This window comes from Setaria italica, chromosome IV, assembly GCF_000263155.2.
Source record: "Setaria italica strain Yugu1 chromosome IV, Setaria_italica_v2.0, whole genome shotgun sequence".
Lineage (NCBI taxonomy): Eukaryota > Viridiplantae > Streptophyta > Magnoliopsida > Poales > Poaceae > Setaria > Setaria italica.
In genome coordinates this window covers 38114312-38125886 of record NC_028453.1, presented here as the reverse complement: position 1 = coordinate 38125886, position 11575 = coordinate 38114312, and the positions used below count along the sequence as shown (strand labels likewise).

General features: G+C 49.0%; 1 long non-coding RNA gene across 1 annotated transcript; it reads right to left on the bottom strand.

Annotated features, from left to right (window-relative positions):
• Window positions 1-3188: 3188 nt before the first annotated feature.
• On the bottom strand, window positions 3189-7649 carry LOC111257114. Its single transcript, XR_002677512.1, has 2 exons — window positions 6799-7649; window positions 3189-5238 (listed from the first exon to the last, which is right to left on the bottom strand). It is a non-coding gene; the product is annotated as an uncharacterized LOC111257114 (long non-coding RNA).
• Between the last annotated feature and the right edge of the window lie 3926 nt (window positions 7650-11575).

Sequence of the window (11575 nt, the reverse complement as noted above, 5' to 3'; positions counted from 1 at the left end):
GTTAAGCCCGTATGTATATCGCTAAAAATAAGTATTCCTGCCACACCCATCTCCGTCCAGGATCCGCCCTCCTACGCAGATATTGTCCGTCGGGCCGAGTTCCGCCACGCCAAGATCCGCATCGACCCCGCCAAGATCCGCCACGCCACCCCCTCAGATCCACCATATCCATCCCCTACAGAAGCTCCTTCTATGTCGTGCCACCCCACCTCTTTGCCAGCCGCGTCCGCCGGGCACCGCGCCGCATACCAAGATCCGCCTTTACTACTCCCCGCAGAAGCTCATTTTACGCCGCGCCCACCCACCACTCTGCCTACCACGTCAATGCACAACGCGATGGGAGCCTGCGCCATGCCGCTCCATCGAGACTCGCGGCATCGCATCACCCTCCGGTGGCAAAAGTGCAGCACGGCGAGGACGAGCCAGGCTGGACCCGTGTGAAGGAGAGGCGATGGAGGCCGCGCACAGAGCATTCAAGGCGGCGCCCGTCCCCGCTACCCACCTCCTCTGCTCAACCGGTGCAGAAGCATTCAAGAAGGAAACTCGCGGCCGGACCCCTCTCCAAAACTGCCTTCCACCTCCGAACGCAAGGCCGTTGCTTCCGTTGCCTGGCCCGAGATCACCACGCCAGCTCTTGCAGGGACCCCATCCGCTGCCTCCGCTGTCTCCGGCAAGGGCACAAACAGAGCTTCTGCCGCGCCACCGACCGCAACCGTAGCAACCCCAGCTCTGCTCAAGACAAACAAGGCCATGTTCCCCCTTGCCACCAACCCCCTGGGCCACCACCTGCTGCTCCTCGCCGCCCTGCGAAGATGAGGGACTTCAGAGTCGGCGACATGGCGCTTAGGCCAGAGGAGGACAGGCTCCATGTCCCAACCTCTTTCGAGCTGGAGCGGGAGCTGCGGGACTGGGAGGGATGTGCTCTGGTCACCTGGGCCATGCGCGTCCCGCCCAACACCACGGTGCGTCACCTAGAGGAGGCCCTCATCGCTGATTTCAGGCTGCGCCCGGCGACGTCGACGTCACCAGGCACCGCCCTGAAGTGTTCCTTATCCGTTTCCAGAACAGGCGCAGCTCCGAGGAGGTCAACGCAAAAGGCAAGTTCAAGTGCCACAGCGCGGAGGTCTGCGTCTGCCCATGGCGAAGCCTCATGGGCGCCCTCGGTGCGGCGCTGTTCTACAAGGTGCGCCTCGTCCTCGACAGCGTCCCGACGCACTCGTGGTAGCCAAAGCTCGTCGAGAGGATCGTCGGCTGCACCCGCTCGCTTTAGTGTGTGGACACCAACCTCTTGCACCCAACAGACACCTACGGGATTGAGCTGTGGGCTTGGACGGCCGACCCAAGCAGGATCCCAAAGGTCATGTGGCTAATCTTCACCACCGGAGCCCTGGATGCTTCTTCTTCCTCTGTGCAGGTCCTGGACACCCCTCCCTAATGGTGGCAGCGCGAAATCAAGCACCGGGTGAACATCCACATCTGGGAGATACACGACTCCTCCAATGTGTCGACCGACCACCACGACCCAGATGTCGCCGTGGGTGAACCAAAGAGGCAGCACCTCCCCTGGTATTGGGGCGTCAGGGATGGTGACCAGGTGCCGACAACCGCGTTTGAGTCGTTCCAGCACCCACCGCCCCCATGCGTACAAGAGCGGTGGAACGGGCGTGAGGAGGAGGATCGTCATGACCGTGCGCGTCGCGACCACATCGATGATCACCCAGACTTCCACGACGCCTTCGACGCCAACGGCCACAACGACGACGACGATCGTGACCATTGGCCACGCAACCCACGCGACCACGCACGGAGCCACGATGATGGCTATGGGTGCGGTCACGACACGACACGCGGGGAGCGGTCACGCTCTCCACGATGCCAGAGCCAGAGCTCTGGCACCTACGGGGGATGCCGCAGAGAAGCCACCATCGACGACGACACTCCAATGACACCTAAAGAGCTGGAAGCCCGAAGATAGAGAGACCTCAAGCTCCTGTTCTCCCTCAACGTCGCCACCATGGAGGATGCGGCCAAGAAGCTGCTCAACTTGCAGTCCAAACTGTAGCCGGCGGCGCAGGCCATCCCATCGCCTCGCCCACTGCAACAACTCTTCTCCAAGGCGGCAAAACTGGTGAAACACCCGGGAGACGAAGCCTGGTTCGATGTTGGGAGTGACAAGCAAGGCTACAAGGTACCATACACGCAATCTAACACAATGGTGTCTGCACGCCGTGTCTTCTACCGCATAAAAGAGAAACTACCTGCTCCCTCTTCCCCATCCATACAGGAGGTAGATGACGCCCTCGCCAATCTGCAAGAGGCGGCCGCCAAGGAACGCGAGCGCCTGCAGCACCAGCAGCAAAGGGATGGCAACGTCAACGCCGTCGCCGTCCAAGACCGGGTCAGCCCCCTAGGTGCTGTGGATGGTGACCTCAGCCTAGTCCAGGAGCTCACTACCAGAATGAACGGGCACCCGCAGCACCAGCAGGAGAGGTCCGGCACAAATGACGACAAAAGCAACGGCCACAGCAACCAGACCCTCCAGGTTCTGTAGTCCACCCCTCACTTAAACTCACATGCATCTCCTGGAGGAATCGTTGAGCTCTTCTCCACTTCGGATCAGGGAATCCTCCCAAATCCACCTCCTGCCCCAAGGAGGAAGGGTCGTCATCTCAAGAAGCCCACAGTGGAGATTTCAAGCCTGCGCTGCAGCAAACGGCAAGCTTGCAGCAAGATCAAACATCTTTCGGTGTAAGAAAGGACGAATCACGTTCTATGCCGCCGCCTAGGCTACATCAAGGACGACACCACGCCGGCAGAGGATGCAATGAGGGACTTCATTGCCACCTTCTAGGGCCCATGACCCAGTTCATCATCAAGGCTATGACGGCGCTATTCCATCTTGATGACGAAGACCTTTGCAAGGCGACCAGCACTCTCATCAAGATTGGCGGCCCAGAAGCGATGGAAGCGCCGACGGAGATCAACAATGCGGCTTAGAATGAAGAAACCTTTGAGTTTTATCCTCACCATGTATTTTGTTCCAACCTTTGTAACGGCTCTCCAGTGCGTCCCTCCGCGCAGGGAGTTCAGTAGCGCCGGACTCATCCTACAAATTTCGTTTCTTTCATCTTCATGGTCTACTTTCAGAACTGCTGGCAGTGTAATATGCACATTTATTGCTTCTTTAATTGTTAGCGCTTCTTTACATCGGCAGAGCTTCAAGGTTCTTTCGCATGGCAGCTAACGATCTTGATATCTTATGTTGGAATGTTCGGGGACATAATTCGGAAGCGCGTCGATCGACCGTGCAGCAAGTACTTGCTTCATCCTCCTGCCACATCGTTTGTCTCCAGGAAACAAAGATGTCATCAATTGATGAGTGGCTGACTCTAGACGTGGGAGGGTTCAGGCTACGTAGCTTCACTTTTTTACCGGTGGGAGGAATTTCAGGTACACGGGGAGGCATTCTGATCCTATGGAACAATGACGTGGTGAACCTAGACTGCATCACGAAACGTGTCTTCTCACTGTCCGCTACTGTGAACATAAAAGCGACTGCAACATCTTCTTGCTAATGATAGTATACGACCCAACATGAGGCTACAATAAATCAACTTCCTACAGGAAATCAGAAGTTCAGCACCACAACAGGGCGTCAAATGGCTAATTCTCGGTGACTTCAACCTAATCTATAGAGCAAGAGATAAGAACGACTCAAACTTAAACCTCAACAGCATGTGAAGTTTTCGAGAAACTCGAAACACCTGCAAGCTCAAAGAAAGTCACCTACAAAATAGGAAGTTCACCTGGAGCAATGAACGTTGCAACCCAATCTTAGTTCATCTTGACCGAGTCTTCTGTAACGATGCCTGGGACTTGACCTTCTCGTCCCATGTACTGCAAGCCCTATCCACTTTGCTATCTGATCACTGCCTATTGCTACTATCCAACCAAGAGAGTCCACCGTGACCACGATATTTCAAATTTGAGAACTTTTGGCTCTCTATGCCGGGTTTCAAACAAGTGGTTCAAGATGCCTGGTCCTCTACAAACACCCACACAAACCCAGCACATCGTCTAAACTTCAAGCTTGCCAGGACGGCGCTGGCCTTGAGAAAATGGAGCAAGAAACTATCCTCAAAAGCGAAGCTTCAATTCCATATGGCGCAATCGGTCATCCTCCAGCTAGACATCGCACAAGAGTCACGAACTCTATCTGACGACGAGTTAGCCCCACGTTCCAAACTGAAGAAAAGGATAATGGGCCTTGCGATTCTAGAACGACTATGTAAAAGATAGTGCTCTAGAATAACGAACCTCTCGCTAGGTGATGCAAACACACGTTTCTTCCACCTAAAGGTTAATTCTAGGAGAAGGAAGAATTTCATCACCAAACTTCAGAAAGAAAATGGTTGGGTAACAACGCAACAAGACAAAGCTGACATCGCCCAAACACACTTCGCCAACGTATTAGGACAACCACCGAGACAAGAAATTGACTTCAACTAGGACCTTCTCTCTTGGCCGTCCATCGATCTCTCCTCTCTAGATGCGGAATTCACAGAGGACAAAGTCAAAAGGGCGCTCAAGCTCATACCCAAAGATAAGGCTCCGGGACCGGACGGTTTTACAATTAACTTTTTCCATAAATGTTGGGGCATAATTAGAGCAAAACTGATGAACATGATCAATGCTTTCCACAGCCTTCACCATGATTTATTCGATATCCTCAATTCGGCCAACATAGTGCTAATACCCAAAAAGGAGGAAGGTGATTCTATCACGGACTTCAGGCCAATAAGCCTCATCCATGCTGTAGCAAAAATCATAACGAAGATGATGGCCCTAAGACTGCAACCATTCATGAACACGTTGATATAGGAGAGCCAGAGCGCCTTCATTAAAACAAGAGCAATACACGACAACTTCACGTATGTAAGAAGCCTCGCTCGGCGGTTCCACTCATCTAGAATCCCGTCTCTCATGCTAAAGCTAGACATATCCAAGGCTTTCGACTCCGTGCGCTGGGACTACCTGTTAGACCTTATGCATCGCTGAGGTTTCCCCTCGAGATGGAGAAGCTGGGTCATGACTTTACTAAGCACTGCCACATCCAAGGTTCTCATGAATGGCGCACCGGGAGAGAACATTCAGCATGGCCGAGGGCTCCGCCAAGGGAACCCGCTATCACCCCTCCTCTTCGTCTTAGCAATAGACCCGCTGCAAAAATGGCTTCACCTGGCGACCGAAAAGAGGACTCTATCAAAACTAAGAGGAAAAAGTGCTCGGATATGCCTATCGTTATACGCGGACGGTGCAGTAATTTTTATCAATCCGACAGCCGCGGATGTTCAGAACATCAAAGAACTGCTAGACAAATTTGGCCGCGTCATCGGACTAAGCACTGACATTCAGAAAAGCTTGGTAGCACCCATATGTTGCAACAGGGTCGACCTGGATTCAATCCTAGCTTCCTTCCCGGCAGCTAGACCAAAAGGTCTGCTTGCTTTGCCACTCACACGACGAAACACTATTATACCTGCTAACGCAATGCCGCTATGCTGTACGAGTCTGGGACAAAATATTTGAGTGGATGGCTGAACACATCCCGCCTAGACGAGATTGGTCTACATTTTCATCCGGCAGCCAATGGTGGACACAAATAGGTTCAATGAGTGGAGCTCCCCTGAAGGGCTTAAGATCATTGATCATTCTCATGTCTCGAGAAATTTGGAAGGACCACAATGCTAGAGTTTTTCAACGCAAGTTCAAAAGCCTTGACCAACTACTTGGCAAAATCAAGGAGGAGGCGCGATGCTGGATTTTAGCGGGAGCAAGGCACCTAGGCTCTATCTGCATATGGAGGAGTGATTGCTTTTCGTTTCTTTTTTCACCCTCTCCTTTGTACATTTCAATTATACCTTTTTTCCTTGTTCTTTGTCTTAGGCCTTGCGTTTCTTCTCTATTAATTAATACAAGCCCGGCAATCCCCGCTGGGTATACGGTTTCAAAAAAAATACGATCAAATGCGGTAGGTTAGGTCCACTACAATATTTGTGCAAGTCAAACTGCCTCCTATAATAGTTAGATAGGCATCAACATCAGTCTCCTTTCCTAACAAACCATACATACTTTGGAAGAAAAAGGAATAAATATACTCCGTACGCGCTTCATTCTGTCAATAAACAATGGAGAAGACAGCCCCACCAAAAATGTGTCATCAGTAGACAAAAGAAGTATGTGTGCAATCTGTACGTCATTGCTTATCTAACTGATTGTTGTCCGTAATAAACAACCAGACCAAGAAAATACTCCGTACAGCAAAACAACCGATTGAAGCCCATGGCACTGAACAGTGACGCCTAGAAATATATGCGCTGGACTCCAATTGATTACTACAAGCAACATGATCGGGGTCCAATTTGCACATTTGTACTGAATCCCCGGCATGGTATCAGATTTGCATGTGTAAGGTTGACAAGCAGAGTCCGGATGCAAGCTAAAATCTCCTCAACTACTCTTATGAAACTGCTACTCATCGCTACTCGCTAGGCTGTCGGCAGACGATAAGTAAGTCGGTTAATCTTAGTGACTCGTCCTAACTTACGCGGCTTTGCTCGATCAGAGACGCAGAAGGAGCGATCGAGTCACCTAGCAGTCCCCTCCGCACAAGAAGGGAAACGCAACAGGCGGCAGCAAGAACCAAATGATTTGCGCACGCACGCAACCGGCCGGCAACACAAGGAAACAAAAGGCGAATCTTTTCGCCTCGAAATCCAACGAGGGAGCGAAACTCACCTGGAGCACAGCGGCGAGGTAGAGAGGTGGTGGATGCAACCGCCGAAGCGCAACCTCCCCCGCCGCGCGAACCGGGAGCCGCAGCCGCCGAATACCCACGCAAAAAGCCCGCCGCAGCGAGTAACTTAGGCGGGCTCGCCGGGGAGCTTCCGGCTCCGGCGCCGCCGCACGGACAAGGGCGGGGAGGGAGGAAAGGGGGGGTCCGTCGATCAAAGGCGGCGGCGGCCTTGGAAGTTTCTCCGGCTGGTCGAATCGACCCGGAGGTGGGGATGGGAGGAGAGGACACCGGTCCGGAGCATGTTCTTAAGCGGAAGGCTGAAGGCAGCAGGCGTGGCTGGCGCAGTCAAGCCGTTGACTGGGCGAGCGAGCGGGCGGGCGAGCAGGCTGGCGGCTGGCCGGGACCGGGACGCGGACTCGGGGACCGGATCGGTGGGTTTGGCGCGGCCGCGTCACCACCGCGGAAACCTCCGGCTCCGCCTTGGTGAGCTGGATGGAGGCTGTGGCCTGAATTCAGATTGACTTGGCTATAGTGTATACACCAACCTACCTAGTAGATACCAGTATTGAAAATTGAAGTGATCAAAGGTGCATTGCAACCTTGAAATTGTTAGTGATACGAACCTGGCAATGGCTAGATTTGAATGAAAGAATGCAGTAGGTGGCTGAAAGCTGTGTAGGTCCAGCAAGAACCGATATCCACTGCAGCACCGGTCGGCAGTGTCCTTGACTCGAGCTCGAGGGGAGAAAAGTCGCCGGAACGAATCGTGCCCCAGGCCCCAGGTCGATTCACTGTCGCTGCTCCCGGGACGAATACGACGTTGCCTGGCCGTCTCTCCGATCGATCTTATGGACGACGGGGAGCTTCGAGGAAGGCAATTGGTTACTGTAACCCTTTTTTTTTTATAGCACATGGTGCGTGTTTACCTGGCCTCTGGATGCGACGAGCGAAGGAAAGCACACGTTTCGTTGAGCCGTGGTCCTGTTCGGTTCCGGTATGCAGCGGCCGGCGGCGGCAGGGCAGACGACGACGACGCCTTTGGGAATTGGGAGTGTCGTCCGGCCAAACTAGAAACCATCGACCTCGTTCAGACCTTTGATCTTCCCTCACCTTCGCGTGCAGAATTCACACCAGTTTGCCATATCCTATATATATGCATCATCAAGCGCGTGCACGAGTGAATAAAAAAGGAGCAAATCGCCTTGGAACTAAAGAACCGATAGAGAGATCAGGTTCTTCCAGGAAGGCGATGCCTTTAAGCTTTGATCGACCGAGTCCGGCCAAATCATCTCGCTTGTAATCACACTTACTCGCAGACGTTCCTGTCAACCTTTCTTCTTCGGTGCCCAGTTGACACTAGATTAGATTAGTTAGTTAGTTAGCACCGGTAGCTAGAATGAAGCAGCATGTCATTAGCCTAGCCGGCCGGCAACCGGATCGGATCGATCAGCCCGTCGTCGTTACCGCTGCGCCTGGGGCGCGAGCAGCGTGCGGAGATGGAGAGCGCGTCGGCAGGAGGCAGAAAGGCGGGGGTAGTAAGACGGTGGATGCGAAAGGCAGAACGTATCCATCTAGGGCAACAGTTGGCCTTCCACGTACTTTGTGAATGGGAGTGAAGTATTCGAATTATATGTCCTCAGTAGCAACTTCACATGCTCGTGGACGTACCATGTCCCTCAACCTTTGTCTGCCATGTTCGACTTACCCATGTCCCCAATGGCTTTGTGAGTGGTTGTTAGGAAAATTAGGGGTGTTTGGAAGGAGGGGGCTAAACTTTAGCCCTGTCATATCGGATGTTCGGATACTCATTAGGAAGACTAAACATAAGCTAATTACAAAACTAATTGCAGAACCCCTAGGCTAAATCGCGAGACGAATCTATTAAGTCTAATTAATCCATCATTAGTGAATGGTTACTGTAGCACCACATTGTCAAATCATGGACTAATTAGGCTTAATAGATTCGTCTCGCGATTTAGCCTAGGGGTTGTGTAATTAGTTTTGTAATTAGTCTAGGTTTAATACTCCTAATTAGTGTCCAAATATTCGATGTGACGGGGCTAAAATTTAGCCCCCTCCTCCCAAACACCCCCTTAATAATATGGGAATCTTTTTGGCTTGGTTGAATGTCTAAAGGATGAGTGTGTGTGCGCTGGCTTGGGCTACATGCAAGCCAAACTTAGTACGACGTCCTCCTCCTCCTTGCAGCAAGGAAGTGATGTAGTTGTGCATCCTGACGATAAATCTTATAGCATTCGAATTGGATGCTTATTTTCTTTTTAATTAATGAAAAACCGGCTCCTAGCTAGGTTGAGTCTCGTTTTCCCCTTGATGACCCTGTCCATAACGTCCATGCATGTCCCTCGTGTGAAGTGCTTGGAGCCCAGCCCCAGGATCCTTCTTCCGATGGATACCATATATTCCATATGCTGCAAATTCGCAGCGTGTCGCCTTCTGCGGTCCGTGAGCAGGCCGGAGTAGCGGATTGGCTCAAGTATATTTTCTAATGGAAATTTTGTCTCCATCGCAAAATTGATTTTTGTCTCTAGAACCTCGTGAAAGTCTGGTTTGCTATGCAACACGGAATAAACTAATCATTTCCAGCTGAGAGGATGGGTAAAAGGACCATTTTGTCCTTTATGGAGCCCACCTGTTATCTTCTCCCTCTCCACTCTCTCTGCTTCCTCCCCTCTCCCCTCGGTAGCCCCTCTCTCGTGCAGTCGTGCTTGACGAGCTCGCACGGGCGATGACAGAGTGCTTGCCCGTGAGCGGCGGTGGCGGATCTCGTGCACGAGTAGCAGCAAGAGTGCGAATGATGGGCGGCGGTGGTGAGCTCGCTCGCGAGCAACGGCAAGCAGCTCACACGGGGTATGCACCGACAGGGAGCTCAAGCAGCGCAGGCGCGCAGCTCATGGTGGGCAACGGCGATGAGCTCGAGCGGCGCGGCCGGCGGTGGCCGGCGGGGGCGTGGAGCCCATGATGCACCACATTGTCAGATCATGGGCTAATTAGGTTTAATAGATTCGTCTCACAAATTAGACTCCATCTGTGCAATTAATTTTATAATTAAACTATATTTAATACTCCTAATTAGTATTAAATATTCGATGGGATAGATGCTAAAGTTTAGATAGATGCTAAAGTTTAGACAGGGCGGTAGTGTCCTACGGACAAATTTCCCATTTTCTAATGGCCCGTTGTACTGATAGCTCAGCAGCGCACATGGATTGGACTCACCTACTGCAACGAGACTAGATGATTTCAAGCATATTGAATTGAATAATAACTTGAGTAGTGAAAGCAACCTCACACAACAATTTGCTATAGAGCACCACCAAGCATCGTGCATCCCATTTATCTCCTTGTTTTCTTCTCTTAGGTTTTGTTTTGTTTTCCTTCATGTTTTTCTTTTTTTATTTCTAATTCTCTTATAGATATTCCTTATTCTTCCTCGCAAAAAAGATATTCCTTATTCTTTGTTTTCTTTTATTTTTATTTTTCTATTCATTTCCTTGTTCTTTTTTATCGACCTTTACTTTTAATCATTTTAGATATTTTGAAGTATATAATATTCGTTTGTATTTTTATAATTCATGTTTCTTCCCTTATTTTCTATGTTTCTTTTTTCTCCTAAATGTGTGCTATAAACGTATTAATACTTTATGTTTTTTTTTTCAATTTTCATCTTTCTTATCTTTTATTTTTATTTGGTTTTCCTTTATTCTTGATCTAAGTGTTTTTACCCTTTTATTATGTATTTCTTATTAATACTTTTCTATTATTTTCTTTTATTGCAATTTTTTGTTTAGTTTCATTCATTCCTCACTTCCTATGCACAATTTATCTGTTCACCTTTTTTACAGATAGATTATATTATGTATTCTACGTCCACAACGTATTTGTTCAAAGTGTTCAAAATTTTATTTTTTGAGTTTGTGTATTTTGTTCTAGATACACATATATAGTTCATGAGTTCGCATAATTTGCTTGATGTATATAATATAATTGTTTTATTCCGTGAGTTCATATAATTTGTTCCTGTTATATAAATTTTTGTTCTATGAGTTTTTTCAATTTATTCAAGGTATATAGATCTTTTATTGTGTGAGTTCATATAAATTGTTCGATGTGTACTATTGTTTTGTTCTGCGAGTTCGTACAATTTATTCTATGTGTATTATTTTTTTTCCATGAGTTTATATAATTTATTCGATCAGTATAAATTTTGTATTCCTTGAGTTCGTATAATTTGTTCGAGTGGTACAAACATGTAGAATCTTCAAATTTGATTGTCATATTCTATTGTTTTATCCTATAACGATTAAATTTTCAATCTTTAGTTACAGTATGTCTTTTTTATTTGCATTATAGAATCGCCCTTATGTTCAGTAAAAAGTATTTTACTCACTATCTATAATTATTTGTTTATCATGTTATTATTTTTGTTCGCATGAAACTAATATTTATTTTGGTTATTCAAGTATTTGTTCCTTGTAAAGAAAAATTAATATTACGTAATTAAAAATAGTTTTTTTAAAAAAATTATCCAAACATAGTCAAGTGTGGTCTAGTTTTGAAGATCTTATCATAAGAAACATAGTGGTACAATTGAAATTCAATTTGGATGATCGATTTAGGATTTCTAACTTTTAATTTCAAAATTGTATGCATGTGGACGGTGTCATGAATCATGTCCTCCCTTGTATGTACGCACGCAGTGGACTTTTGTTCTCTCCGTGCTGATAACATCCCCCCCCCCCCCCCCCCCCCCCCCCCGGT